General features: G+C 36.7%; 1 protein-coding gene across 6 annotated transcripts in view; it reads right to left on the bottom strand.

Moving 5' to 3' along the window:
- MTMR2 (myotubularin related protein 2) overlaps window positions 1-26,322 on the bottom strand; it is a 121,711-nt gene that overhangs the window by 94,905 nt on the left and 484 nt on the right. For 3 of the 6 annotated variants that reach the window (XM_038568233.1, XM_038568234.1, XM_038568231.1), the window contains exon 2: window positions 17,421-17,491. The exons of 2 other annotated variants lie outside the window; for them this stretch is intronic. The gene's annotated coding sequence lies outside the window, so the exon portion shown is untranslated. Of the gene's footprint in view, window positions 1-9,780; window positions 9,993-17,420; window positions 17,492-26,322 lie in introns of those variants that run through there. One more of the 6 variants, XM_038568232.1, reaches the window with a different exon arrangement.

Here is a 26,322-nt window from a genome sequence, read left to right as displayed (position 1 = left end):
GCTGGAGTAAAAAAAAAATGGGCATCAGTAATCCAAATGCTCTGGAGGAGTACGACTGTCCCTCCAGCTCTCCCCCCAGTCTCATCACTACCACTGGGAAAAGTGAAGAGGGAACCCCAGAACCCCGTGCAAGACCTTACATTTCCTTCCCTGCTCAATGCTCACAGTCTCACACTCTATATTAAAACTGTAAGGACTAACTTCATCATATCCTTTAGCTCTGTTTTCAAAGGTACCCAAAAGAAGTCAGAACTGCCAGACCCTCATCCCCTCTTCTGATCCCATCCTCCACTTACCCCCAACTCTTGTATTTTGGATTTTCAAGGTCAAACATCAGCAAAATTTCCTCTACTCTCGCTCTCTCTCAAATGGTCTCTTTACCTTTCACTCCAAAGTCTGGTCTTCCCAAGGACATTGCTCTCTCCACAGATCTTTCAAATGGAAAAATAAGGCTACGTTTTCTGTCCTATACCCTCTCCCACCATTGCATCTGCAAACTGGGCTTTGTTCTTCATTGTCACTTGCAGACTATTCTTTTGGTCTGCGTTTAGAAACCCCAAGCTTTCAATCTCATGCCATCGAACTACACCACCCAAAAGCCCTCCTTGTTGACATCATCTACCAACCTCTAAGTCACTCTCTCTCATTCCCCGAAGAATTAGCTTCAGGCTCACAGACTCCCCATCATTTTTTTTATAATAAATATATTTTTTATTGGTATTCAATTTGCCAACATACAGAATAACACCCAGCGCTCATCCCATCAAGTGCCCCCCTCAGTGCCCGTCACCTATTCACCCCCACCCCCTGCCCTCCTCCCCTTCCACCACCCCCAGTTCGTTTTGCAGAGTTCAGAGTCTTCATGTTCTGTCTCCCTTTCTGATATTTCCTACCCATTTCTTCTCCCTTCCCTTCTATTTCCTTTCACTATTATTTATATTCCCCAAATGAATGAGACCATATAATGTTTGTCCTTCTCCGATTGACTTATTTCACTCAGCATAATACCCTCCAGTTCCATCCATGTTGAAGCAAATGGTGGGTATTTGTCGTGTCTAATGGCTGAGGAATATCCCATTGTATACATAAACCACATCTTCTTTATCCATTCATCTTTCGATGGACACCGAGGCTCCCTCCGCAGTTTGGCTATTGTGGACATTGCTGCTATAAACATCGGGGTGCAGGTGTCCCGGCATTTCATTGCATCTGCACCTTTGGGGTAAATCCCCAGCAGTGCAATTGCTGGGTCGTAGGGCAGCTCTATTTTTAACTCTTTGAGGAACCTCCACACAGTTTTCCAGAGTGGCTGCACCAGTTCACATTCCCACCAACAGTGTAAGAGGGTTCCCTTTTCTCCACATCCTCTCCAACATTTGTGGTTTCCTGCCTTGTTAATTTTCCCCATTCTCACTGGTGTGAGGTGGTATCTCATTGTGGTTTTGATTTGTATTTCCCTGATGGCAAGTGATGCAGAACATTTTCTCACGTGCGTGTTGGCCATGTCTATGTCTTCCTCTGTGAGATTTCTGTTCATGTCTTTTGCCCATTTCATGACTGGATTGTTTGTTTCTTTGGTGTTGAGTTTAATAAGTTCTTTATAGATCTTGGAAACTAGCCCTTTATCTGATACGTCATTTGCAAATATCTTCTCCCATTCTGTAGGTTGTCTTTTAGTTTTGTTGACTGTATCCTTTGCTGTGCAAAAGCTTCTTATCTTGATGAAGTCCCAATAGTTCATTTTTGCTTTTGTTTCTTTTGCCTTCGTGGATGTATCTTGCAAGAAGTTACTGTGGCCGAGTTCAAAAAGGGTGTTGCCTGTGTTCTCCTCTAGGATTTTGATGGAATCTTGTCTCACATTTAGATCTTTCATCCATTTTGAGTTTATCTTTGTGTCTGGTGTAAGAGAATGGTCTAGTTTCATTCTTCTGCATGTGGATGTCCAATTTTCCCAGCACCATTTATTGAAGAGGCTGTCTTTCTTCCAGTGGATAGTCTTCCCTCCTTTATTGAATATTAATTGACCATAAAGTTGTGGGTCCACTTCTGGATTCTCTGTTCTGTTCCATTGATTTATGTGTCTGTTTTTGTGCCAGTACCACACTGTCTTGATGACCACAGCTTTGTAGTACAACCTGAAATCTGGCATTGTGATGCCCCCAGCTATGGTTTTCTTTTTTAAAATTCCCATGGCTAGGGGATCCCTGGGTGGCTCAGAGGTTTAGCGTCTGCCTTTGGCCAGGGTGCGATCCTGGAGTCCCGGGATCGAGTCCCACGTCGGGCTCCTGGCATGGAGCCTGCTTCTCCCTCCTCCTGTGTCTCTGCCTCTCTCTATCTCTCTATCATAAATAAATAAATAAATCTTTAAAAAAAAAATTCCCGTGGCTATTCAGGGTCTTTTTTGATTCCACACAAATCTTAAAATAATTTGTTCTAACTCTCCCCATCATTCTAATATTAGTACAATTGACGTAATTTTTACTGATTGCAATATCCATATCAATGAACATTCAACATCCTGGCTCTCAGTTCCTGGACCTCTTCTTCTCCAATGATCCACATCAGAGACCAGGATCATACCCTGCCAGTACCAATTAACTGTAAGCTCTCCTTAAATTTCAAACATTCTGCTGTCTGACCACCAGCTCCTTCTCTCTAGCACACCAGCTCACTTATTAACTGTTCAATCCTACCAAGACCCCCACTGCTCCTACTATTTCATATCCTCACTTAGGTCTTTTCCCAATTATTAACTTCTTGGCCTGTCATGACAATCACTCCCTTGCCCTTGATTGCTTCATGGTACTAACCTGGCAACACCCAAATGCTAGTTAAAGCCAACTCTCTGCCTACGTCAGACCTCTACCCACACAGATGAATCAGTCCAGAGATAACCATACAGCCTGGACTCACTTTGAATTCTAACTTCCCTCAACTAGGCCCTTAACACTGCTCAGCACACACACCACATTTCCCCAGTCTCATTCTTCTAAACAACTCTTTTGGGTCTTTCTTTAGTCTTTTCTTTCTTCACCCTCTACTGCCCTCTCCATCCTGCAATTTAGTAGATGACCTACATTCCTATTTCACTGAAGGAATCAAAGGAAATATTCCATAAGCTCCCCAACTATAACCCATGTGCATCCCTTACTTTGGAGAAACTGTCCATACTCTCATGTAAGCCAGCTCCTCCCCCGAATTCCAGCTCCACTCATCTACACAAGAAAATCTCTCCAGCAATTCTTCCCTCCACTTTGTGCATCATACAACTGTCCTTTTCTACTCAATTATTCCAACAAGCATAAAAACATGTTATTTCTCTCAATCTCTCCAGATAGCATGATAGCACATCATTCCTTGGAGCTTCTTTCTAGCAAAGTTCCTTGAAGATGTCTATATTCACTGCTTCCAATTCCTTACCTCTCATTCTCTCTTGAACCTATTTCAATCGAGCCAGCAAAAATGCTTTTGCCAAGGTCATTAGGAACATCCATTTTGTTAAACTCAGTTGTCAACTTAGTCCTTATCAGCAGCATCTAACGTAACTGATCCCTCCTCCTTGAAATACTTTCCATACTTGTCTTCCAAAACACTATACTCATGGCAACCCTACTAACTACTAGGCACTCTTTTTCACAGATCTCCTACAATAATTCCTTCTCACCTTCTTAACCTCTTACCATAGGAGTACCCCTGAACTCTTAGTCTCTGATCTCTTTTCTCTATGTACACCTCTCTTAATAATCTCACCCAGTCTCACAGCTGTAAGAGCATTAAATTGATAAGCACAAATTTTTAGTGCTATCCCAGATTTCTCTCTTGAACTCCAGATTCTAATAACCTACATATGTTTAACACCTCCAGGTGGACACTTAAGATGCCCAAAACCAAATTCCTACTCTTCTTCCTGAAACCAGCTCTAACATCTTAGTAAATGGTAATCCTATCCTTCTATACTTTCTTGGACCAAAAACTAGAATAAGGAAATTCTGTTGGCTGCAACTTCAAAACATGTCCAGTACCCAGTCACTTCTCTCTACCTCTTCTATCATCTCCTTCCTCTGCATGATTCCAATTGTCTATAACCAGTCTCCTTACTTCTGCATCCCAGTCTGTTTTTTGTTTGTGGGGTTTTGTGGGGGTTTTTTGTTTTAGGAAAGGCAGACTGCCTCATGCAGCACCTCATTTGGATATATCTGGAATCTTGGAAATTCAACCCTAAGTTCTTCTACAAATGGACCTTAAGAGCCTGTTTGGAGGTTCTAGCAGGGCAGCAGAGCTACTCATATACCCTTGACCCAAAAAGAATGCTCCTCCTCTATCAGGAAAGGTCACCTCTTTACCTGAGAAAACAGCTTTGGGAGGTATGCACATGGAGTGGTGAAGGGGACACCTGCCTAGGCAGCCAGATTGGCCAAGTCAACCCTGGAAATCAATGTGGTGCAGCCAGATCACCCTCGTATCTCATCACAGTCTTTTCTTAACCCAGCAGCTGGAGTGATCCTTTTTGAAATATTATCACTCTTCTGCAAAAAACCTTCCACTACCTTCTCATCTTACAGAATAATAGCCAAAGTCTTTAAAATGGCCTATAAGGCCTTTTTCACAATCTGCTCCCACCCCAGCCTCCCTGATCGTAAATCCTACTTTTCTTTCTTTTGCTCCCCTATAACAGTCCTCAAACACACCAGGCAAGTTCCTACTAGAAGACCTTTATTTCACCAGTTATCTCTCTCACCTTCCACATTTCCCGTTTTTTCCTTCACTTCCTTCAGCTTATTTGCTCAAATGTTGGCTTCCCTGGTTATTTTATTTAAAAGTGCAAACCACTCTAAACCCACCCACTCATTCTCTATTCTTTTCCTGTTTTATTTTTCCTAGAGTGCTTATTACCATCTGACATACTTTATGTTTTACTTATCTATTTAATATCTCCTCCATTTAGTTAATAATTACTGACTGCTTACCATATGCCAGGAAGAGTTCACCTACTTATAAAGATTAAATAAAATAATGCATGCAGGGGAGCCCCAGTGGCTCAGCAGTTTGGCGCTGCCTTCAGCCCAGGGTGAGATCCTGGAAACCCGGGATAGAGTCCCACATCGGGCTCCCTGTATGGAGCCTGCTTCTCCCTCTGCCTGTGTCTTTGCCTCTCTCTCTCTCTCTCATGAATGAATAAATAAAATCTTTCTAAAAATAATAATAATAATGCATGCAAAGAGTTTATTAGCACATTACCTGACAACAGAAACACTAAAACAACATAAACTATTTTTACGTAATGGAGACTGTAATAGAACACCTCCTGCTGCCATCAGAGAACTCTAGTTCATCAGAATAAGGTCAAACACAGGATTTGAGGAGTAAAACAAATGAGACTCTAATAATTTGATCCTTAAGGAACCAAGGAACTAAACTGTCCATAATCAAACAGTCGCTGCCACAGAAAACTTAATAATAATTCATTTAAAACAAGACAAGCAGGAGTACCTGGGTGGCACAGTTGGTTAAGCATCCTGATGTCGGCTCAGGTTATGATCTCAGGGTCCTGAGATCAAGCCCTGCATCAGGCTCCACGTTCAGGGTGAAGTCTGCTGGTCCTTCTCCCTCTTGCTCCTCGCCCACCCTCACTCATGCTCTCGCTCTCTCAAATAAATAAATAAATAAATAAATAAATAAATAAATAAATAAATAATTTTGAAAAAAGAAAAGCTAACATAAATAACCTCTAGAGAATGAAATTTTTCACTTCCCTTCTAGCAATCCATTCCAATTATTAAATCATCATTGGAAACATAGATCATTTATGCTTTCATCACAAATACCACATACTATTTTATTTCAAAACCAAAAAAGCATGTGTACACTTAAGCATTTAATAGTGGACTGTGTTACCATACTAAAAAGTATCTTTGTAATATGAAGCAAAGGACACTTTGGCAAATGCTAACACATAGATAAGCTACTCGCCCACTCCAACCAAGACATGTGAGTTTAAACTACAAGAAAGAAAACAATTGGTCTCATAATTCAAGGAAAGTTGGTTAGCCTTTCAGAGCCTTGACTTCATATTACAAGTAGAGATAAAAATACTTGCTCTTCTTATCTCACTGGATAGTTATAAAAAAAAAAAAAAAACTGAAAATGCTACGTGCATTGTTAAGAGTCTTTTATAGGTAAACCCCAATGATTAAAAAAAGGGGTTGGGATAGGAACATTCTGCCACTGATAATGTGCTAAAATGTTGAAAATGAAGTTACTGTTAAAATGTTTAAGACTTAAGTTTAGAGTCTTAAAATTTAAGAGAAGTTGTTTAAAAAAAAAAAAAAAAGGTGGGACACCCGGGTGGCTCAGCGGTTTAGCAACCACCTTTGGCCCAGGGCATGATCCTGGAGTCCTGGGATCGAGTCCCACATCGGGCTCCCTGCATGGAGTCTGCTAGTCCCTCTGCCCGTGTCTCTACCTCTCTCTCTGTACTCTCATGAATAAATAAAATAAATCTTAAAAAAAAAAAAAAGTACGCATGGGGCTTTTTAAGAAACAAGACATCTTTTCAGAAAGACTTTCCAGATTCATTCAGCACATTCATCTTTAATTCACAGCTATTTCTTACTGTTTTTTTGCTAATGTTGTCAAACAAACGTATGTTTTCTAGTTGGATAAAATGCACAAATTCATAAACGCTTATTTACCAAGGAAACTTCCTAAACGAAAATCTGAACTCTTTAGAAATTAGCATTTATAACATATCCATTGTATTAAAAACGGCATCAATAAAATAACAGGCCTAACCTATTTATACTAGAATAACTAATTTTTTTTTAAAGATTTTATTTATTTATTCATGATAGTCACACAGAGAGAAAGAGAGGCAGAGACATAGGCAGAGGGAGAAGCAGGCTCCATGCAGGGAGCCCGACGTGGGATTCGATCCCGGGTCTCCAGGATCGTGCCCTGGGCCAAAGGCAGGCGCCAAACCGCTGCGCCACCCAGGGATCCCTATACTAGAATAACTTAAAGGAATAACTGATTTATAGAAAAAAACATTAAATAAATATTTGAGATGATCAGTTCTATCATTACAAAGAATAAAAGAATAAGCAGAATGTCATAAGATATGAAAAAAAATTTTCTTATCATTTCTGACAAAAGCCAACTTAGAATTTGGGCACACAAATGAAAATATGATATATAAAGAGTTATAGGTTAATGGTCCAAATACTTTTAAATGGCCCTTATTTTGTAACAGCTTCACAGAGATTTCAAAGTCAAGCTCAGAAGAACTGTGGTGTTACTATTCAAATTAAACTCTAGCCACTGCATAGTATCTGCTTTAGTCAGTAAGTGCCACCTCTCCCTCCCCTACATATGCAGATTTTCCCCAAAGTGTACTTAACTGAAAAATACAATTACGTTTCTAAACTAAGCCATCATTCTCCATTATCAATAATCCATTTAATTGACTGACTACAAAAAGTGTCGTTTCTTACATCCAAGTCCTCTTTTTATCTTGAGACTGGTCTTCGAAACAGAGCAGGAAGTGCTGAAGACGTGAGGGCTTTGTGAATGATGTTATTAGATGACATTCAAAGGAATTCAATTCAACGGTGACATTCAAGTCATGAGGAAGACTAAAGGGCTGAGTTGCAATACAAGATGATCTCCAAGTTCAAAGCTAAGATTCTATGATTCAGAGCAAAAATATAAAATTCTGGGATCATAAATGAGTTGAAGAGTTACAATTCTAAATAGTGGAAATATGTGCTAAACTGGGTTTTACTTTTTTTATATCCCTTCATCTAGCTAGTTAAAATGCCCCCAACTTTTCCCTCCCTCCCACACACACACACACACACACATACACAAATAAACTATTGTCTCACTTGGAAATGTGATTCAAAGACTTGTTCTACATCATATCTTAGCTATACTGCAAAAACCTTCCCCATAGAAAGACCCTCACCCATGGGACGCCTGGGTGGCTCAGCAGTTGAGCATCTGCCCTCAGCTCAAGGGTGTGATCCCGAGTCTGGGGATCAAGTCCCACATCGGGCTCCCTGAGAGGAGCCTGCTTCTCTCTCTGCCTATGTCTCTGCCTCTCTCTGTGTGTCTCTCATAAATAAATAAATAAAATCTTAAAAAAAAAAAAAAAAACAGGCCCTCACCCAACTGCAACACCATGAAATTTTATTCCTCATTTTTAATTAGTATGGGCATTTTTCTGTCCAAATCTCTAGTTAGTCACAGTTGTGATTAAGAAATAAACTTAAGGGCGACTCAGTCAGTTCAGTGTCTGCCTTCATTTGGCTCAGGTCATAATCTCAGGGTCCTGGGACTGAGCCCCTCGTTGGGGAGTCTGCTTCTCCTTCTGCCTCTACCCTATTCGTTCTTTCTCTCTAACAAATATATAAAATCTTTTAAAAAAGAAATAAAATTAAGTTATAACCATGATTCCCTTCTGTTCCTATCAGTCCTTTGATGGAAGTACAAAAAAAAAAACAAAAAAAAAACTGACAAGATGATTTAAATATATAAGCCATATATGAATAGAAAATTCACAGGCCCTGGATAACCTGTAAGTAATTAATAGGATTCGGAATAATGGAGAGTTAAGTGTACTTTGAAACAAAAACAGTCATAATATCTTTAGGGTAGGCAAAACATAATTCCTGACCTCAAAAGCATTAAATACCCTTACTCAGATAAGTCAAGTGTGCTATCATAATAAATCATAATAAAACATACATTTTAGAAATTAATCAAGTTGTTATGGAAAGAATATTTTCTCAAAAGCAATAAAACTAATCAAAAGATAACTAGCACTGTGGAATACTCAGATTAATAATACCAATTATCCTTTATACTTATATATAAACTCCACTTCCTAAGAGGCTCAAAATACCTCTTAGGATAAAACTATATTAAGTTTAACGTACTAAATTCTGATTCGTTATCAACTCTTAGGAAGAGCAGTTAAGACTACATGAACATGCAAACAATTTACATTCATAAACATATTTATCCAAATTTGCAGCAGGATGGCCCTCATAAATGGAAAAGTCACTGTCACCAGAATTCCCCCCTTTTCAACCCACTCCTCATCCCATCCTAAATCAGATTGTTCTCTTTATTTCTAATGAAAAAGAATCAAATCAATCTTATTGAAATGCTAACTTCTGGTTCCACAAAACAACCAAATGAATACACATATACACATTACATGTGGAAGAACAGAATTCTGGTCAATAGTGAGTAAGAGAGGCACAACACAGAGAGCAGCACTAGTCATACTGTTTTTTAATAGCCCTGCCACTACCTTAGCCAGAGTGACACAGTTTTGCTTCCACTACAAGATCAAAACAGAAATCCCATCATCTGACTCTTAGTCATTCCCACACATTTACTGGTCTGCTGTTATTATAACAGAGTGTCTTTTTCCCTTTGCTACATACAGTATTCCTAAGAACAATGCTCCACCCTTTTGGTCTCAAAAGTTCTAGGATTTCAAAGTGTAGAGTTAGGTGAACAGAGTTATACAAACTAATTATTAGTAGGACAGGAATTACTCTCTATGTGCTTTTCAAAAGAGTATTACCAAATAAGAGAAAATCCTCTCCATTTTTTTATTTTTTGTTTTAGTTAGGAGATTTTTTAAAAATTATATTCATTCCTGCGAGCTAATCAAGCTAAAAACTTGCAAATTAAGACAATTATGTCCAAGCAAATAAATTTTGGTACCTACTAGAGAAGTACTTCATGCCTCAAAACTACTAAACTTACAAGCATCACTGTTAATGCTGCTAAAGGTAGAGAAATCTGCCTCCAGGGAGCAGGGTTCACCTCTTGCCTCCAAATATTCTCATGCCTCAGAGTAGCTTCAGCTTCCTTGGAAGGATGGAGATTAAGAATGTCTACCTCCGGGGATCCCTGGGTGGCTCAGTGGTTTAGCGCCTGCCTTTGGCCCAGGGTGCGATCCTGGAGTCCCAGGATCAAGTCCCGCGTCGGGCTCCTGGCATGGAGCCTGCTTCTCCCTCTTCCTGTGTCTCTGCCTCTCTCTCTCTCTCTCTCTCTATCATAAATAAATAAATAAATATATAGATAAATAAATAAATATTTTTAAAAAAACAAACAAAAAGAATGTCTACCTCCAACTAAAGGTACAAAGCCACCTGACTTCCTGCTCTTCCCATGTTTCCCCTCCATTTGGGGAGCAGGAACTTCCTGAGTTTCCCTTATCATACCCTCCCACCTAGCTCTCTTCCACAGATGTTTACTAACATCAACAATGTATTATGTACTGGGGATAGAGCTAAAAACAGATTCATTTTTTTCAAGGGACTTACAGTCTTATAATGAAGGTGCCAGATATATAAGTGTCTCATAACAATATAGTAATGAATGAAGGAATATAAAGGACTCAACAGAAACACAGAAGAGAACACAAAGCCAGAACAAGATGCAGAAATGCTTAGTGACTGAAAACATAAGCTTTAGGGTCAGAGAGACTTGCTTTCACCACTCAGCAAATAATAATTCAGGTAAGTTACTTAATCTGGCTCTATTCTTTCTTTCTAAAATAAGATAATGATACCTTCTAAGACTGTAATGAGGATCAAAAACATGATCTATACAAAGTTATTAGTGTTAAATAATTCAAAGTGGTAGAAAGTGTTCGACAAATAGCATTGTGAAAATAAGAGTATCCTCTTCAGGAGGGAAAACAGGATGAGATTAGAAATAAGGGTCTCCTTTTAAGGAGGAATCCATTAATAAAATTAAAATGGAGCAAAGCACCTGATCCTAAAAGTACTTCTTACTTAGATCTGTACTGTAAAATGTCCTCATTTGATTATGATAACTGAATGTACAAACTTTTCAATTTTAAGAGTTTGATGAATCACTTAAAGAATAAATATCAATGTGAAATAGTTTTCTATGTGTATATTTATAATTTTATATTTTTGTTTTTATATACATATGTTTTTATATTTTATGTATTTATATTAATACATGTATTACACACATACACAGACACATCCTATGTAACTTCTGATATATCCAAACAGAAGACTGCTAAGTTTCAATCAGTAAACTATTACTTATATTTTTCAATGTAACCATCAGCAAAGCATTGAACGTCTCTGGCTCTACAGATTTGCTGGACTGTTAATGGAATTATTATTACTTCATTGTCATTCACAGTACACTTGGAGGTATTTCACAATAATAAACAGAAATATAAAATCCAAACATTAACAGAGGCCATATTTTTTCTTCTTACTTCTGATTTAATATTCCAAAATCCAATAAAAACATTTCTACCAAAAGTGAAAAAGTACGTCTGAAAACTAAAGGTGCAGATAAACATACCAAGCATTGTACATTTTTGATTCAAAACAACCTGAAAACAAGTCACCTATATTTTCATATATCCTAATCAACAAATGCCTCCAGAGGATTTGGGAGAGGTTGCACATCTTTTATTTTCAGTTATTATTGACCATAGTCATTACAATAAAATCTAAACCACTTGCCTTATTTGAACCGCTTCACTCCTACTGCCAATTTAACTATTCTTCAGTATTCCATGGAAAGAAAAGGTTCTTCTTAAAAATTATGCTCTTGAAAGTAATGTCCTGAACACATACATAACATGTTTGCCCAAGAACATTAAAGAATGTGGTCTATATTCTGACTGTGAACAAGCTTTTCGAGGAATGCAAATTTGCTTTCAGTACTTACACAATGGACTACAGTGTCATAAGCACTGTTCATGCTTTATTAGTCATTCTGTTCAAAATTTTATTAAGAAAATAATAAAAGGCCTGCAGTGTGTGTAAAACATTAGGACACAAAAGACTTATTGTCAGAATATTTGCAGGATCCCCAAAATAGAAAAACTACCAAAAACAAATTAATTTACAGCTTATAATTATTTTTGAAATGCTACACCAGCACCCTAAATTTCTTAACCAGTCTAGAATATAAAAGATAGGACATAAATGATCTTATCATCATGGCATCTGATGCTGATAGAGACGAAAGACTACATTTTGTATTCTCCAAACAAAGAGGATTTGAGCTTGGGACAGCTGGAGCAGGTTGGCACTTAGTCTGGCAAGGTTCTAAGGTACATGTGACCTTGGGGACAGTTTAATTTGCATTATTTTGTTTTCAGGTCTAGCAACTATACTTCCAAAAATAAAAGTACAGCATATAATTTGGTAATGTACCAGCAAGTGTGAAAAACCAGGCTGCAAAGGAAATACCGTACATACTTCTCTTTTTTTCTGCAGAGTAGTGTTTTTTCAAAGCTCTTATCGGGAAATCTAAATAAATAAAGCAAGCAAAAGCCAAAGCATTCTAGCCAAAATGAGTGTGCCCATAGAGGATGGAGTAAAAATGAAATAAGAGGCACCTTGAGTCCCAATGACAATCCCAACACCCTCAGCAACCCCTTAAAAGAATTTCTCAGAACTTCTAAATCTGACTAAAACTCAGATGAAGGCTAAAATTAAAAATTATATGGATTCATTAGTAGAATCGAAGAGAAAAGTTATTTATATTTCAGCTTAGCTGAGAAAATGTCATACTAAACTGAAAATTGGTCACATCATTAGAACTCAAAGTGCCTGACTCTGAAATTGCATTTCCTTTTAGAACACTTCCATCCCAAAATGAAATATAAGATCAGAAATACTAAAAAAGAAGAGTTGACCTATGCAATAAATGCCTGCTCAAAAACACTGTTACCCAAACAGAAACAACATAGGGAATTCAGGCTTTGATAAATGACCTCACATATAATTTTCTTATTCCATCATGCAAATCTGAATTCAAATTCAAAATCAGAAAGTCACATATCCATTCTTCAGGCTACCTAGAGAGATTTTTTTTTTTATCCTAGATAGAGCAAAACTAATTATTACTATTAATTGGTCACTCTCTTTACAGCGTAATGAGATAAAAATTTTCTGCACAACCTTCAAAATCCCGTAAGTTAACACAGGTGTTTTGTTTTGTTTTGCAGTCATTAACTTAAAACAGTCAGTAGAAAAAGAAAAGCATTCAATGTCTCTTTCTCATTCTAGCCTGGAAAGGTTAAAGTAAAAAATCGAATGTCTTAGCATCATTCAGTGATGTATCTCTCCATAATTTCAAAGACTTTTCCAAATTTACAAGTTTAATTGTAAAAAATTATAAATCAAAAAGATACTTTTTCTTGCTTGTTTTTGCTTTCTTTTTCTCTATCTGTATGATAAAGATGAAGAACACATCTTGCTTTTTAAACAATTTTTTTTTAAAATATTGAACCATTAGCATAGTCCTTTAGAAAAGTCAAAGCACTCTCATCCATACATTATCTCCCATACATACTACCAACTCTAGGGCTAGATTGCCGGGTACTGAATTCGGTTCAATTACTCTGTATAATCTTGAGGAAGTTACTTCACCTCTCAGTTTCCTCACCTACAAAGTGGGAATAATGACAATTCTTATACTTCATATAGGACTGTTACGAGAACTAAATGAATTAACATATATAAAATACTTAGAACAGTGCCTACCACATGGTACACACTACATAGCTGTTAACTGATTTTTCTCTTATAATTGTCATCATCAATCCGCATATTTAGGCCTCACAACAATCCTGTAAAGGTAGGATGGCAGGTTATGATTTTACCCTTTCTCCAGATAAGGGAATCTGGCTCACAGATATCAAATGACCCATCCAGAGTTACAGTCAAGAAGTAGAATCAGAACTAAAGAACCAAGGACTAAGGATCAAGACTTTTCAGTACACTGTGTTGTATCATATCATGGTATATTTTTTTTGGGCTTATACAGTTCAATATACTTCCAGAGGACAGAATTACTACTGTTTTTAAACATTTAAACACTCAAACAATTTTAAGCAGCACACGCTGATAGCCATGCTAAGAATGAGTCTTTGATCCAAAAGACACTTGCATCTCTTCTAAGTACTTCAAGAGTAGTAACATGATTCAGACTTTTAAAGAGAAGTCTGCACTGCATAAATAGGCTGGCAGGACCAGATGAACCTGTCACCAATTTTCCAATATTCAGAATTTCCTTTAAATAGTTAAGATGTATATACCCCATGAAATTTCAGGAGTTCCATGTTATGATTTATGCTGGGCAGTGGAAACAGAATGGCATTTAGAGTCAAAGTTCCAGTTCCAGTTCCATCTCTCATAAGCAAGAGATAATGGATAGTCGTGTCACTTCTCTGAGCTTCAGTTACTGATCTGTCATATGAAGACCTACTTCACAAGGCTGTTATGAGAAATAATGGAGATGATGTAGGTCAAACAGCTTTGTAACTACAAAAACTATACTAAGATGTGTTAACATTACTATTAGCTACTTTGATTACATTGAGGGCTAATACTAAGCATTCATTCATTTTTTCCATGGAAAATGGGTGGAAGACCAAGAAACAAACATATGTATTTCTCTTTTGATTTTAAATTAAACAATAGTGAATATTTTCAGTTAAGACACAAGAAAACACAGAAGACATAGGATCATCATAGCAGTAATCATAATACATTATATTTGTGTTACACTTTACAGTTTTGAAAGCATTTCACCATACCATCATAGAAACATAAACGTTATCCTGTTTGTTCACAAATGTACATTAACACACAACAAAACTTCCACTCTTACACACTCTTTAGTGCCTCAACATTAAAAAAAGAAGGAGTTAGACTACATAATAAAGTTCCCTTTTAGAGCTATTGTATTTATGATTTTGGGCCTGTGGTTAAAAAAAAGCAAAATCATTTAACAGAAAGAAAATTCATAATAGTGGGACACCTGGGTTGCTCAGTGGTTGAGCATCTGCCTTTGACTCAGGGCATGATCCTGGAGTCCCGGGATCGAGTCCCACGTGGGGGAGGACTCTACTCCTGTAGAGCCTGTTTTTCTCTCTGCCTATGTTTCTGCCTCTCTGTCATGAATAAGTAAATAAAACCTTTTAAAAAAATTCAAAATATTTAAACATCAGAAATGAATAAGTGACTTTAAAATATCACTTTTCAGGGATCCCTGGGTGGCGCAACGGTTTAGCGCCTGCCTTTGGCCCAGGGCGTGATCCTGGAGACCCGGGATCGAATCCCACATCGGGCTCCCGGTGCATGGAGCCTGCTTCTCCCTCTGCCTGTGTCTCTGCCTCTCTCTGTGTGTGTGACTATCATAAATAAATTAAAAAAAAAAAAAAATATATCACTTTTCAAAAAAAATAATAAAAAATATCACTTTTCTTACATCATATAATTAAAACATGTCCCAAAATATCCAGAAAATTGGGTAATGGCATTTTGTAGTTAAACTTACTAATAAATTCAAGAATTACCGAATATTTCCCAAAAATTGGATAACTAATTGGATTTACTAATGTAAGATTATAACTCAGTAATTATCAGTATACCATACACAATACAATATAAAATATACAGAATACTAAAACGAAGTCAAACTCTTATAGTTCAGAAAATAATTTAGATTATTTAAGTCCCTCAGATACTGTAATTCTCAGCAATAATAATTCACTATTAAAAATATAAAATAACTTCAACTGCTTAAGGTCTCTGTCTTGGTATATAAAGTATCAGATTCCATACTAAGAAAATAAAACCACTCCTAATAGTACCTCATAGAACCCAAAAGGGAAAAAAAAACAAGTTTTTTACAGTAAAAGTTTTAGCAGTAAGTTATTAATACTAAAACTTAGCAAGCACCTATTATTTGCAAAGCACTACGCTAGCTACCATAATTCAAAATTAAATCAAATCCCTCTTTCTCAGAAGCATAAAACTTGGGCAGCCTGGGTGGCTCAGCGGTCTAGCACCGCCTTCAGCCCAAGGCCTGACCCTGGAGACCTGGGATCGAGTCCCACATCCGGCTCCCCACATGGAGCCTGCTTCTCCCTCTGCTTGTGTCTCTGACTCTCTCTCTTTGTGTGTTTCTCATAAATAAATAAAATCTTAAAAAAAAAAAAAAGCATAAAACTTAAAGGCCAAGTAGGAATAGTACCATGGCAGGGGAGGGTGAGAGCAGGGGCCCTCTACTTGGGACTACTTAGGTCTTTTTACCCAGTGATTTCAAAATCAGAACCAGTCACATATCTAATGAAGAAACAGTCCATGTTTTTCATGCACAAAACCCATATGTGCATTTTTTTAATTAACAGTGACAGATTTGTTATGATTTTACATATACACATAGTAAAGCTGCCTGGCCCAACAAAAGTCACCAGGTGATTTAGTGAAGTCTAGAATTGGGAGTCAGGAGATCATTTCTAACACTAATTGGAGGAAGCAACACCAGTATTCTCTGGCCATCTAACACATATTATATCTTTGGGTGATTTATTTAAACTTCTCTAGGTCTGTTCCTGCATCTACAAATGTTTAGAGTCCAAAAAGTATCTGGATTGAAGGTTCTCACTTTATTTTTTTTTTTTAAGATTTTATTTATTTATTCATGAGAGACACAGAGAAAGAAAGGCAGAGTCACAGGCTAAGGGAGAAGCAGGCTCCCTGTGGGGAGCCCAAAGTGGGACTCAAAAGTCCCGGGACTCCAGGATCATGCCCTGGACCAAACAGAGGCACTCAACCACCGAGCCACCCAGCCATCCCTGAAGGTTCTCACTTTAAATGAAGATTCCTGGGGGGCCACTCCCAGTGATTCAGAATTTCTGTGATGGAACATAGGAAGCTAAATATCTACCAAACACCACAAAGTGACTGAAATACACAGGTGGTCCTCAGTCACACTTTAGGTCATCACAAGTCGTAGTCACACCAGATGTCTCTAACGTCCCTAACTGTATAAAAAGATGACACAACTCATTTCAGCACCAATGCCTTAGGAATTCTGGATCTAGCATAATGTGCAGGCCATATAGTAGATGCTAAACAAATTTTTAGAGGAAGAAAGGGAAGAAGGAAGGAAGGGAGGAGCCCAGATAGCTAACTGGTCATATTTTTGGCTAAGAAATATACAAAACAGTAGTAAAATTAAAACTGCGCAAAACACATCAGCTGCCAAAGAACAAAAACCTCAGTCTCTACACACATACAATTTTAAGCATTAAGATGAGCCATTGTCAAACAGCAAACTACTAAAGAGAAAAAAGGGAAAAAACAGTACACAGAAGCCAAAAGAATTTTAGTGGAAAATTACTGGTGACTAAAACATAGCAACCGTTTACTCTGTATAGAAGAGAACACAGAATTTTAAGGACTGGGACATGGAACTAAAGTTTGAAGGTACTGGTTACTCAAATGCATAAATTTCAGTCGGGATAAAAGAATATGGATTCCAGAAATATTGGTGACAATATTAACTTTTGTCCATTGTTTAATTCCATTTTCCCATTCACTTACATTATAATTTTTGAGATGTTTTATCTTCACTTCTGATGATCTTCAAATGTCAATGGCTCTTAACACATTAACTGTAAACAAACACACAAAGGAACTTAGGGGAATTCAGATAGTTAAGGAACCCTACAGTAAAGTATTCTAAATTATCCTGTAAAGCCTGCAGGGGAGGGAGAGGCCCGAAGAGGCTTTGGTACCATGTTTACCTGCTTCACAATTTATCTGATGTTCAAAATGCAGTGTCATTCTAATGACACTATCCTCTTTATCATCAAGCAAAGAAAAAAAAAAATCATTCTTTTTTCTGTCAGAAGCAAAAAACAATCAAAGCCGAGAAAATTCTCTCCAAATAGAGACACTCTGAATTCACTGATGTACTGAGTATTAGTATCTTTTTCCTGCGTTACAGTGTAGCCAATCAAAGAACTTCATTTCCTTGCCACTACCACTTAATCAAACCTTCCCTAGGACTGCCCTATAACTACCAAGTTTTGGCCTAGACCTAGAACACTAAATCTTCAGGCATGATCAGTTCTTTACAAAGACATTGACGTTAAACAGACCATTTGAATCCAAATGTCAAAGTGCTCTCCCTAATCTCCAGTTTTCTCATCTGTAAAATAGAAACAATGATATTGTTTATTTTATATAATTATGAGGATAATATGAGAAAATGCATATTAAGGGATTTAGCACCATGCCCAGCAAGCACTCAAAAATAGTAAGTGCTATTATATATACTACTAATAATCACAACAATAATAAATTTACTTCTGGAATAACTGTCTACCACTTGAAAAGCAAAGTTTATCCCAGGTGTTTATATTTTTACATACTACCTTTGGTTAAAATGAAAGAATATTATCCAATACCAATAACAGAAGACATCTGTATTATATAAAATTTTATTTTGGACTTTGCTGGGCATCCCAGCTCAGCTCAAGAAAATTAAGGCTTGAGATCACTAGCCTATCTTCAGTCAAAGTTATTATTCCTTTTGCTAATACACAACCTTCTAACATAGTCTACTTAAAAAACCGCTCACTTGCAATTATCTGTGAAAGGAGATGGATATATTTGTGACATATGCCTTTTAAATCCTCTGGGCCCAAAGAATAATGCCATACCAACCCAGAGGAGACTTCTCTACCCTCTTCAACCCACTCCCAAATGATTAAACACCTATGTTTGACATTACATGCTTAAAATATTAATATTTAAGTTCAAAAACACAAAAAATGCATAAACACAGATTTCTCTGAGTTTCCAAAATTTTAGGTCAAAGATACAAAAACAGTCAATATTGGCAAAAGCACTGATAAACCAACATTGCCCCAGATGGACAGGTTTATTTCCCCTATGGAGACTAAACTTTTGGAACTGATGAGAAAAACCTAAGTGGAACCTGATGCAACATTTTGGGGGGAGATAAAACACATGGATACATGCCTGGGAAGCAAACTAGAAACAAAAGAAGAGTAAGCAGTGTTGGCCACCATCCTCATTACAACCACTACTTTACCATGCAATTCCTTGAGCTCTTCAAACAAAATAAAAAATGAAATAGAACAGATGATCATTTTTCATTTGATTTCCATTTGCCTTTCACTTAATGAGTTGAAAAGTATTAAACATACCGGTTTTCCGTTATGATCCCAGGATTATAAAAATCTGGCCCAAGAAAATACACAAAGAAAGTACAAAGTTAAACTCAAGAGTTTAGAGTGTTCCAAGATAGTTTTCTTTTTTGGTCTGCTACAATATATCATATCTCTTAGCATATTTTCCACTTCGGTCACTGCTTTTGCAAGTCTAAGAATGTATCTGCTGAAGTATTGTCAACTTTAACCGGAAATGGAAAATGTCTTCCTTGCTAAAATGATTCATTTATATACTATGGAGAAGCTGCTGTCTCCAATGCCTATTCTCTCCTATTTCTTACAGATAGAACCTCCAATTTTTAGCTCAGCACAGGTTTCCCAGAAAAGACTACATATCCTGGCCTTCCTTGTGTCTAGGGATGGCCATGGGACCACATTCTGGCTAACTGGATATAAGCTTAAAAGACTAGATGTAACCTCAAAAAAGTATCCTTTAAAGAAGGAAAACACGCCTTTCTTCTTCCTTTCATCCTTCCTTCCATCCTTCCTTCTGACTACAATGAAAGCAATGGTTAGAGCTCCAACAGCAATTTTGGTTCATGAGGTAACACTGCAGTAAAGAGCTGTGTTCTTATTACTTCAGGTCCACTATATCAGATTAGTATTGACTATCTCTGGGCATTTTTATGTGGGAGAAAAACTAAAATTATCTGTTTTAGGCCACAGTAAGTTTGGATTTTCTGTTATATTCAATCAAACCTAAACCCTAACCTTAAAAAAATAAAATAATAGGAGTTTTCCAAATATCAGTATTTAGGGTTTTTGAAGTATATAGTTTAAAACATATTTTAGGGCAGCCCCGTGGCTTAGCAGTTTAGTGCCACCTTCAGCCCAGGGCGTGATCCTGGAGCCCCGGGATCAAGTCCCACGTCAGGCTCCCTGCATGGAGCCTGCTTCTCCCTCTGCCTGTGTCTCTGCCTCTCTCTCTCAACCTCTCTCTCTGTCTCTAATAAATAAATAAAGTCTTTTATTTTTTTTTAATAAAGTCTTTTAAAAAAATTTAAAAAAACAGATTTTAGAAGTGAATTCTTATACTGAAAACATAGTATCTGCCTTTATTTAATCTAGACTAAAAAGTATTTAAAGACCCCAAGAGTTAATCTCATAAAGTAAGAGTCTTTGAAAAGTCATCAGTGATTGCTGCTGTAAGTACTAAGTACTTGACAGGGGAAGAACTGTGAAGTTGGAGCGTTAGTGGTCTGTAGTGATGGCAGCACTGGCACACACATAAAAGCACATTACGAGGGACAGCACAATGAGTTCTGTGTAAGAAAATTACAGGAAAGGGAACTGAGACTATTATTTTCATTAAGTGGGCATCTTCTTCGGATGCCTGGGTGACTCAGTCAGTTAAGCATCTGCCTTCAGCTTGGGTCATGATCTTGGGGACCTGGGATGGAGCCCTGAGTTGGGCTCCATACTCAGTGGGGAGTCTGCTTCTCCCTCTGTCCTTGCTCATGTGTTCTCTCTCTTGCTCAGTCTATCAAATAAATAAATTTAAAAGAAAAAAAGAGGGCATCTTCTCTAGTCCCTTCGATTTTAATAACTTCGTACCAATCTTTTGTTTTCAATAGTTCCATTTTTAACCTGACTTCCTGTGGGAAGAATGCTTGTAAAGTCACTCCCTATCCTTGACTATCAACTCTCAATAGTTTTTAATCCTATCTACAGATTTAACTAAATCAAACAATAGGACAAAGATAGCAAGTGCTTTGCCTATTCAAAACTAATTTTCTTAAAAAGAAAAAATAGTCTCTACTAAAATCTAGAGAATTTCCACTGGTCAAGTACTGAATCACATGCAACCTTTGGCCCTGTTGATTTTGAATACAATAGCATGAACTTGGCAGCTTTACAAAATAAACTTACTGATTTCTGGACATCTGTATCTGGGTATTTCCTTCCCTTGGGCGTAATCCAGACTTTACTGGTTCAGGTGATGGCTTCCTGGAATTACTTATTTATAATGTTTTTTAAAATTTATGTTACAACTACAGATTTCACCAAGGACTTTTTTTTTTTTAATTTTTAGATTTACTTATTTGAGAGAGAGTATGCATGAGAGTGAAGGAGGGGCAGTAAGAGAGAGAGAATCTCAAGCAGACTCCCCACTGACAGTAGAGCCCCATGCAGGACTTGATCTCATGACCTGAGCTGAAACCTAGACTTGGGCAATCAACCAACTTACCCTCCCAGGCACCCCAAGGACCTATTTTTAAGTAAAGGCTTAAAACATGTATTCCTGATGTATTACTCATAGCTGAGAAAGAAAAACCACAAGAAATTTCCTAAAAATCAGGTATCATAAATCTCAAAGAGATGACTTTTACCTTTCACTACTTCAGTCAATATTTCTACAAAAATGCTTTTAAGTAATCAGCTTATGGTAGCTGTAACATAGACCTTAACTTAGTCTGTTTCAACAAATACTGATGGAGTTACTAAAAACAATTCGTAAAAGATCTAAAGCAGTGGTTCTCAAAACCTAGTTTTAGTTTAGGATCACCTGGAAGACTTGCTAAAACACACTGTGGGCTTCACTCCCAGAATGTTTTATTCAATTACATCTGACATAGCACTAAGGAATCTGGATTTTTAACAAAGCCCCAAAGGATTCTGATGCTACTTATTTGGGATCTACTGACTGGTCTACATTAATGGAAGACTACTGATGATAGCATAACGAGGAAAGAAAAAAAAAAAAAACATATATGGGACCCAATCTCAACTTTAGTATATTTGTATACTTTTGATTAGTAATTAATCTTTTTAAATTTTCTTTCAGAAAAATCTACACAGTAATTACTGATTAGTTCACAATAATATTGGACCTTATCTGACAGAAATTTAAAAATCTCTTAGGGTCCTAGAATAATGAAATACAAAATATGTATGTCCAATATTTGACACAAGGTGCTAATTATTTTGCCAAGGTTGGAAATTCAACCTATAAGTTTTGCTTAGTTCCATAACTAGTTTCTACCACTAATCCTGGCCAGTTGCCTCAGAATACATGCCAAGAGTCACAAAGGGAGTGGGTAACAATGTGCGATTGGACACAAATCCATCACCACTACTGGAAAACAACTCAAGAGCACATGTCCTACCAATATATCAGCTCTAAGTGACCTTGAGGCTGAAACTAGGGATGACCTCTTACAAAAAATGTGTTTCAGAAAGCTTAAAAACTCTTCTCCCTTTTCAGATTATAAGTACCATATACATATAAATATGTAAATATAAATGCCAAAGAATTTTATTCACTAGAAACCAACTGATAAACCAAAATAAACTGAGACAAACAAGTGGTGCCCAGAATAACTAGAGAATGAGGATATATAAAAGATGAAACAAAACAGACATTTAAAAAGATGACTGACATAAGTCAGACAGAAAAAGACAACAATCCAGAGTAGTAGATGGAAAAGCAGGTAGGATAAAATGAACACAATGTTATGAAGATATATGACTGGGCACAGAAAAGATAATGTAGCCAATAGAATCAGCTCAGTGTGTCAAGAGGCATCATGCAAAAGTAACTTTAAAAAAAAAAAAAAAAAAAAAAGTAACTTTAGTAGCCTGAAATTGTGTCTTTATGGGCCAACTTCAACATAAGAAAACCTTTTTTAATGCTTTGAGTGGAGACAACAAAGAAGAGAGAACATTCAGTCAATATTTCTTTATTTAAACATTTAGTGGACACCTATTTGGCATTAGATGTATTAGCAGGTGATTATGCAGGGTAAAAAAGAATCAAAGAAATCCACTCAAGCAGTACATTTTATAACAGTGTACAAACTGAAAAAAATGGAAAACCAGATACCAAGATAGTGACAAATCCTGCTGTACAACTTAAACAATCTAAGGCTCAAGCCTACCTACCTATCATATCTAGCCTACAGTACTGTTTTATCTATATCCTGTACAAATCATACTTATGTCAAGAATCAGAGCAAGGGCAACAAGAATTAAATTATGGAATAGAGCCAGATTATCAGTGTGCTGAAGTGAATTTTTTCACAACTCTCTCTCTGTGGGGCTAGACACATTGAAGAATAGACAACAAAGGATATACAAGAGCTGATAAACAAGCAAGATTCACCAAAAAAAATTACTTTTTTTTAAGGATGCAAGATGACATAACTATAGCTTATTAGGAAACTACTATCTGGATATCACATAAAAAAAATAAAATAAAATCACCCTTTTGTGGCCAAAAGCATCAAGCCTATGGTGACCTAGAAGGCAAAGCCAGAAGTACTAGCAACTCCGAGACAACTACATAGATAAACACAGATAAACAGACTTATCAAGACTCGACATACATTTAAAGATTTTATTTATTTATTTGAGAAAGAGAGTGTGCACACCAGGGTGGGGTGCAGCAGAGGGTGAGACAGAGACTCTCAAACAGACTCTGTGCTGATCACAGAGACCGACTCCAGACTCAGTCCCACAATCCAGAGATCATGACCTGAGCCAAAACCAGGAGGACACTCAACCAAAAGCCACTCAGGTACCACAAGACTCAATGTACATTTAGCATGAACTATAGGTCTCACAAAAGCCAGTTGCCCAACCTGAATGGGGTGTGTCATTTTCAAAAAACAGTGGGCAACCAGAAGGATTAGTGTATTATTTTTCAGATTTATAGTCCTATTTCCCAGAAAAACATAAAACTTACAAATTAACACATTTCAATATAATATTTAAACTGAATTAATCTAATAGAATACTTGAAGAAATCAGATAGGCATGTATTACCAACTTTGATTACAAATCTGACTGAAGTCTTTCTGCCAAATTGAAGATAAATATGCAGTTACATAGTTTCCATTTTCAAACAAATAGGAAGCATTTTTTTTTGCATGAACAATTTTTCTTGAAGCTAAACTCAACAGAAACTTATATCAATCTAGTCTGTAAAAGACATATGGAATACACTGAACATATTAGCTATTGTTGTATCGGAACAAATTCACGTGGCAATTTCCTAATTGAAAATTTGACACTGAAAATTTCCTAGTTGTAAAAAAACAGAAGGCATAAAAATAAACTACAATTTAAAGGCAATGTTTCTGCAGAAGGCTGAGACAATACAGTCCAAATATTGATATTTTGCTTTATTATAGGCTATCACAGTAAAATCATAAACAGCTGGATAGCCAGGTAGCATAGCTATTATAATCATGGTTTTCTGCCTTCTCACTTACAATTTATTGTTTGCCTAGATTAAGTTTAAATTTAAGCTAACAAGTGTCTACAATGCAACTATTTTACACTGTTGATCAAACATGTGTAATGATTCTTAAAAGACATGAAAAAATTTAGCAGGGTGAATTCTACATAGTAGACATTCAACAAATGTTATTTTTTTCTGCCTTCCAGAGGAAAGGAATGAAAGCTGGCATTCTCCTACGGAAAGTAGATCATACTTATATTTTTGTCCAGAGAGGAAGAGGCTAAATATTCTAGTCAAAACTATCTCAAGGAGTTAATTTTCTTAAATTCATGTCAGTAACATAATTTTTAATTAAGAATTAAAATATATAAACTTTAAAGTTACTGGGCTTTCTTTGGGGAGGGAATAAATATGCTTAAGTGGCACAATTAGGTACGTTAATTTGTAATAACAGAGTTATTTAGTATAATTTAAAAACTCCATAAAGGGAATATCTTAGTAATTGATGAGAATGTATCTTAATCATTACTGTCATTAAGATAAAGAATGACAGAATTTTAGAGCGCCAAGGGGCGTTGCAGGTTCTCTAGATCAATTTCTTTATTTTGAAAGATGTGAAAATTGCAGACTGGAAAAGTTAAATGATACAGGCCAAAAAACTAGCAGAGCCAGGGACTTTTAAGAGTCTGAACCTCCTAACTTCCAATACATTCTTCATCCTAACAGACTCTGCTGCCTCCTGCGGTTCCACTTCCTCTTGCTTGGGTGAGATTACTGGTTGCCTCATTTGTTTTCTTTACATTCTATTCTGAATCATAGCTGCCATTTGTAACTTTCCTATACAATTCTAATTTTACAACCTGTGTTCTGCATAATTTTAAGCTAAAAATGTAACTTAAATTTCCTAAATTTCAGAGTAATAAAATTTTTAAAATACTTGAAACAGATGTACAATATATGTGATCGAATGCAAAGAAAAATCCTTCTCTCCTGGGTAATTAAATGTATAGATTCAAAAAAAAATTTTGTTGAGAACCTCTGACATGAAAGGTGTCTCTGTTAAATGCTGGAGATAAGATAGTAAGATGTGGTCCAGTAGATTACAGTCTCGCAGAAAATAATTAATCCACGATTACACTGTTTGTTGAGAACTCTGAAAATGGTGGGAGCAGGTTCCCAGGAGTGCATTAGGAAGAGAATCTAATTTATAATGAAGGAAACAGCTAATATTTTCACAATAAGGTCTGAACAGTAATAGGAAAACAGCTGTGTCACTCATATTTAGTAGAGTGCAAAATGAACTAAAAGTTAGAAACTTCTATTTATTCTGAGGAAAATGAAATTTGTGTTTTCACACAGATTAGTATCTAATAACTCTAATAATAATTAGACTATTTTTTGGTAGAAAAGAAGCTTATTTTATTGTGGCTACATAACAAACACAGGTCATCTATTATTTTTTCCTTAGATTTTAATTCACTATTTTAAAACCAAAGGGAAAACATTCTCTGAAATATGTCTAGTTTATACTCACAACAGCTATCTACAAAATTGCATACTAAAGTCCTCCTCAAAATTCCAGGAAAAAAAAAAAAATCCCATCTGGTCACAAGAGAAATAACCAGGAAAACCGGTAGCCCCAGAAGGAAGAAAGCTAACACTCATTATTCAGTCAGGGTTAAGGACTGCTCAGATTCCTAATGATTTTCAGCTGCAAGATTTTGAAAGGCGATGTACAGTGGGCATTTTTATTTACATTTTTAAAGCAAAATGGGGAGAGGGGGAGGAGTATATGGAAAATCATGAGAAATAAAGTGATGGGAAAAAAAAAAAAAAAAACGTGAGCAAGAATCCCAAAATCGAAGACATATGAATAGATGGAAGCAAGCCTGGAGAACGGTTTGGAAAAGCGTATAGTAAAGAAAGGCAGGGAGGAAAGGAGGGGTGGTGGTTGGGGGAAGGGCTGTCCAAAAAAATAATTCGAGAGGGAATGAGAAACAAGAGATACTAATGAACTGGGGCTGCCTCCACCCGGGATTTAAAAAAGATGGTTACAAGAAAG

Source organism: Canis lupus, chromosome 21 (assembly GCF_011100685.1).
Source record: "Canis lupus familiaris isolate Mischka breed German Shepherd chromosome 21, alternate assembly UU_Cfam_GSD_1.0, whole genome shotgun sequence".
Lineage (NCBI taxonomy): Eukaryota > Metazoa > Chordata > Mammalia > Carnivora > Canidae > Canis > Canis lupus.
The sequence above is the reverse complement of the archived record's forward strand: the minus strand, read 5'-3'. Positions and strand labels throughout refer to the sequence as shown.